Source organism: Pogoniulus pusillus, chromosome 16, assembly GCF_015220805.1.
Source record: "Pogoniulus pusillus isolate bPogPus1 chromosome 16, bPogPus1.pri, whole genome shotgun sequence".
In the NCBI taxonomy this organism is placed as follows: Eukaryota; Metazoa; Chordata; class Aves; order Piciformes; family Lybiidae; genus Pogoniulus; species Pogoniulus pusillus.
Genome location: NC_087279.1, coordinates 16036071 through 16042070, shown reverse-complemented (window position 1 = coordinate 16042070; position 6000 = coordinate 16036071).

Here is a 6000-nt window from a genome sequence, read left to right as displayed (position 1 = left end):
CAAATAGCTTCTGCTTGAACACCGAGCATGCACATGGCCTCCCCTCTCCCCCCCACCTTACATTTTATGACATTTTGGACAGTCAGAGAAAACTCTCCTTCCACATGTTCAAGATGTTAAGATTTCAGACTCCTTGCAGCGGGCAAATAAAGTCATCTTCTTTGAAATGCCACAGCACTGAGCACACACACAGCACTTAAACAGTAATGCATGAACTGATCTCTGCCACTGCTGAGAACTGCAGGGATCCCGTAGCAGGTCTTGTTCCTGTCATGTCTGCAGATGCTCTGTTAAGGACTCCAGGGACATAGAGCAATTACTAGGGTTTGTTTCTGCTTTCCAGGAGCAGTTCTGTTTAGGAGAGAATAGAAAGGGGTTATTTTCACCTTACAGTTTGGACTTAGAGGGTTTGAACTGAATTTTTCTTCCCACAGATACACTGTCGTTAACAACCAAGTATTCTAGCATCTTTTAAGGAGGGATTCCTTCAGAGCAGCACACACCATCCCAAGGGCTAAGGAGGGGGAAGAGCAGCACCCACTTAGCAGCACTGCAGGAGACAAGCAATCGGCAGGCCCTGCTGCATTCAGCCCACACATCGAGGGACCCCACAAGGGTTTTTCCTTTTCTTTTGGTGGGCTTCGTTGAGTCTGCTATACTTGACATCTGCTTCTGGTAAAATTAACAAACTTTCTTGTTTTCTTTAGCATTAAATATAGATTAAACCAGAATGTGAACTGCAGTGTCTGGCTCTGTGGGGCTGTAAGAAGTATCTATGTGAAGCATTTTCCACTGGCATGTATATAGAATCAAACATTTAAGAGAAGATAATTTTTTCCATATATATTATGTGCATTATTATATACAAGAGATAATTAGACAAAACAAAACTAGAACAAAGATACTTTGAAGTTTCAAAAGCATCTTTGTCTGTCTTAGCCATAGGGATGGCTTAAGCATGAGGCAATGAATGAGGTGACCAATGCACCAAAGACATCCCATTCGTAAGACACCGTTTAGCCAAAGCAATATTAAGACTATGCAGAGGACATGCTGACACCAACATCATTCTTCCTACAGCAAAGGAGGTCCACAGATCTTACCTTCTGATGTAGTCAACCACAGGTCCACCCTTCACAGTGACCTACACAAGTTCTGGCACTTTGACTAGCAGAGCTGCTGTTACCAAGGGCTGTGCTCACTCCTGCGATGGCACTGTGCCATCACAGCAGCATACACATCTGTGCTCTGCCAGGTGATCTCACCTCACAGTGTTTCCTGCAACAGTGATTGCTTCCTGCAGACCTTAGAGACTAGAAGGATGTCTCTAATGGAACCCTCTGGATGTAACTGGCATCTACTGTCTTTATTGTTCACCTGCTTAATGCTGCCAGCAAAGCTCCATGACATCTCCGTGTTGTTGCAAAGAGCTTGAGAAGTCTTCTGTGCCCAGGGGGATGGAAACCCACAGGTCCAGCTCTCACGTGGTGGAATGTGCTGGCCTCACACAGGCCACAGGAAACTGTGGGTCAGAGCAGACCCATGGGTCAAAGCCAGGAAAGGGAAAAGAATGGAGCAAGGCTTCCCCTGAAGTTCAGGCATAGGGCAGGAAGGCAGATATGGTCTCTAAGGCCCCGCTCTTGCACAGCACATCAAAGAGCAACTCACTACATCCAAAACCAGCCATGGTCAGCTGCTCCCTGCGCAGGACATCTGGTGGCTAGAGGCTATTCTCCACCATATTGGCTGCAGAGAAAGGCAGCAGTCAGGAACAGGCTCTCCCAAGGTCTGAAGAGTGCTTTTCTCCTCTAAAATAAACCTCAGAAACACCCCCTGCCTTCCCAGATACATTCACTTCGCCCTTTCCTTCCTGACACCCCTCCCATGCTTCTCCTTTGCCTGGTGTGGGAACTTTCCCCAGAAGAGTTTTACCCTCATTTCCTGCCTCTCAAGACACCTGGAACTTCCTCCTGCAAGCCCCTGCCACCCCTCACAGTGACATGGGCCAGGCCACACTTCCCAGGGCAGCAGCTTATTGTCTATGAAACCAAAACAAGCACAGGTACAGCACAGGACTGCTGGGGAGACACATTTAGAGACAATGCAATTACAGCTACAAGGGCTTCACCATACTGAAGATGACAAGGAATTTACTTCAGGAGAAACAGCCTGACATTTGAGGAATAACAGGAGCAGCAACTACCAGCAAGGACTCCCTCTGGAAAGCTGGAGAAGGGTTTTCCATCACGAAAGACGTGATGAATTGTATTTGGAACCTGTGTTTTGACATCTCAAGCAGTTAGTTGAACCTTCTTGCTAAAGAGTCAGTTTTGCAGGCAGTAAGCAAAGCAACGCAGAAACAAAAGGGAAAAAAAATCCTTTCCACCCAAGTGGAAATCCTTGTCACCTAAGTGACAGCTTAAGTTACCAGGAGGCAGCAAATATCCTTGGGGAGGCTTTTTAAACTCCCCTTTGCAAACTGGGAGGTGCTTCAGCAGAGATCTGTGCGTATCACAAGTGCCACACATCTCAGCTGTGACTGAGCTTCACACCAACCTTCCAATAGCCTGGATTTTCACAGCTTAAAACAGATTCACCTGAACCCATCCCAGTGGCAGGTCTCGCCCTGCTTAGAGACTGTGCAGGTGAGTTGAGTTTTATGCAGTGCACTCCTACACTAACTTGCTTCTTCTACAGGATCACAGGATATTAGGGGGTGGAAGGGACCCGAGGGGATCAAATCCAATCCCCCTGCCAGAGCAAGGCCACACAATCTAGTACAGATCACAGAGGAATGCATCCAGACAAGCCTTAAACGTCTCCAGGGGAGGAGACTCCACAACCTCTCGGGGAAGCCTGTTCCAGTGCTCTGTGACCCTTAAAGTTCTCCCTTATGTTGAGGAAGAACCTCTTATGCTGCAACTTAGACCCACTGCTCCTTGTCCTATCCCAGGGAGCAAGTGAGCAGAGCCTGTCCCCCCACTCCTGACCAGCCTTCAGATGTTTACAGGCATTTATTAAATGTCCTCTCAGTCTTCTTTTCTCCAGACTAAAAAGCCCCAGGTCCCTCAGCCTCTCCTAAGGCATGCCCTACAGTCCCCTAATCATCCCTGTAGCTCTCCACTGGACCCTCTCCAGCAGATCCCTGTCCCTCTTAAACTGGGGAGCCCAAAACTGAACAGAGTATTCAAGATGAGGTCTCAGCACAGCAGATGGGAAGGAGAATCTCCCTGGATCTGCTGGACACACTCTTCTTAATACATCCCAAGATCCCACTGGCCTTCTTGCCCATAAGGGCACATTGCTGTCCCAGAGTTAACTTGTTATCCCCCAGCACTCCCACTTGTGTCCACTTGATGCACACATCCATGCAAACACGCAGTTCAGCTGGCTCCCTGAACTTGTGCTTGTGAAACAGACACTTGCTCTAAATGCTGGACTCCAGCAGAAAGCCAGCCCCGCTCTGCAGACCACAGCACACCGAGATGCAAGAGCAAGAAAACACTCCTCACCTGTGGGCAAATGCTCAAAGCACAACATATGGGCATAGCTGACGATGGGGTTCAGTTCTCCCACGCTGGACACTTTTACACCCAGGTGCAATCACATTTAATGAAATTGACACCAGATTACACTTCTCCAATACCACCAGAACCCACATCACAGCAAATCTCTTGGTCTGTGTAACTGCAGAGATCACTACAGCTAGAAGTTGGATGTAAGCAAGACCTCTGTGTCTGTCTGAGTCTGTAGGCAGCTGCCACTCGATGATGGGGCAGTAACAGCTACAACCAAGGGAAGTGGTCCACTTGACTCTAAGACCTCCATAAACATAAAGCTGAGCTTGAATTTCCTTTGAACAGATAAGCTACTTGCGTACAAGTTTGGACAGGTACAGATCTCACATTTCAAGGCTCATCTTTTTATCTCTTATCAGCTTCACCAATCGGAACTAGAAAGAGTGAAGTGGTGGTGCCCTTAATGCTAACAGGATGTGACTCTACTCTGAGTCATCATCCTTCTCCTCAGCTGAAGATAGTTCCCCACACCTGGATCACTGGACACCTAGGGTAATACCCATCAATACAAACAGACTGCATTTCAAGCTTGCTCTTCAGAGGCTGCAGGAAGCAACCTTCCTATCAGGCAACTATAACTTGGTGCTTTCACAGTACCTCCAGAACCAAAAGAACTGAAAACCTTCACTATGTGTTGAAAATCTCAAAACACAGCAGTTTCCTGATCCAGCAGGATCTAGCCAAAGCCCTGCTTCCAGTCCACAAAAGTGAAAACCCAAACAGCTGCAGAATGACAAAACACCTAATTATCGGTCTTCATTTTAGAATAAACAAAACTTACCATGTTTTAGTCATCTCCAGTGACATTTATTTCAATGGGAACTGGAAACCATTTACATTAAATGAACGCCACTGTTACAGAGTCCGTGTGCACTGAGAGTAGAACTGAGATGCCTCAGTTGAGAAACAGCTCTGCCAGCACAGTAGTCTCATCTTCCTTCTTGATGCACATGACATCAAAAGCTTCACTGATGAATTTCCTTGCCCATCTAAGGGCAGTCGGTAGCAGAGATGTGAGGCAGACCCACATTCCAAGCAGATGCAACATCCGACACATCTAACAGAGCAATTAAGTTCCCACCAGAATTACTCATTCTGCTGGAATTACTCCAATATTTGTTCTGTAATTACTGGAGGAAGCACCAGTTTGAGGCAAGTATTTTTTAGCACTCTCTCTAGATTTAAAACAAGAAACACCATGTAAGTCACTGTTTTGCTGTTTTACTAAGTCTCCTCCTGAGCAGGGGCATGGATGTGCCATGGAAGCCCTCCCTCACTCCAAAAGCAGCCTTTCACATAGAGTAATAACAAGGGAGCTGTTAATAATTTGTTATGGGCTGAAACGTAATTAAGGAATGTATAAACATCATAAACATGCTGCAGGTGCACCATGGCAGCAACTACAAACTTACTGTTTAAACAGGTGGATGGGAGCCCTTAAGGTCTGAAAATATTTGAAAGTAAGGAAGAATTACAATTCTGGGAAGTCTGCAGAGGAAGGACATAGTTGCTGCAACACGAAGCACAGAGACACCTGGGCAACCCAAATCTGTGAGTGCAATCAAAGAAACCAGCCAAGTTGCTGCAGGCTACATTTTCACTTATGTGCCACTACAACAATTACAAAATGGAAAACACTGAGCAACAACTGCCTGTGACAGTGCCCTGCTACGGCTGGAACACAGACAAGTTCTGCAAGGAAGAAACCTGCCAATCAGCTGTGCCTGTTACACACACAAGAGAAAACCCAAACACCTTTAATATTGTGTGCATCATGAGTCTGTGACACTGAACCTTTAAAAATGAGCAAATCTTAATCACCACTTTCACCTACAGCATTGCTCATACGTAAACTAATTCAGAGTTTGTCTCCTTGGCCTAAGCAAGAGTGCTCTGCACTGGTATTTGGGAGAAATCGTTACCCAGGCTCTTACAGCAAGCCTTACAACAGCCTGGAGTGGGACCATGCTTAAAGTACACTCTGAGGTGCATCCAAACCACACGGCAAACAGGGAGGAGAATTCCTTTCCTCAAACTGCTCATATTTGCTGAAAACTACACAGTGACTCAGATGTCCTTCTCCTGAGTCAGCACTGAAGCAGAGCTCTATCTGACTTTCAAAGCAGGTTAAATACCGTAGGACTGTTTGTTTTCTTAAGGGATGATCTCTGAATGATAGCCTGAGGGTGTCTGGTCACAAAGACATGTAACCCTTGCACAAACTAAGGTTGCACTCACATCCTGTGTGCCAGCCCATCTGCACCTGGGTTTGCAGGCAGAGCTGTCAGAGCACTGTTCTAGCACATTACTCAAGGTAGAAAGGTCACAAAGCTGTGAACCTCACTCGTACGAAGTAAACAGGTAAACAGAGTCCAATTTAAAGCTAAGTTTTAATTGATTTCCTTAACTATAACTTCTCCTC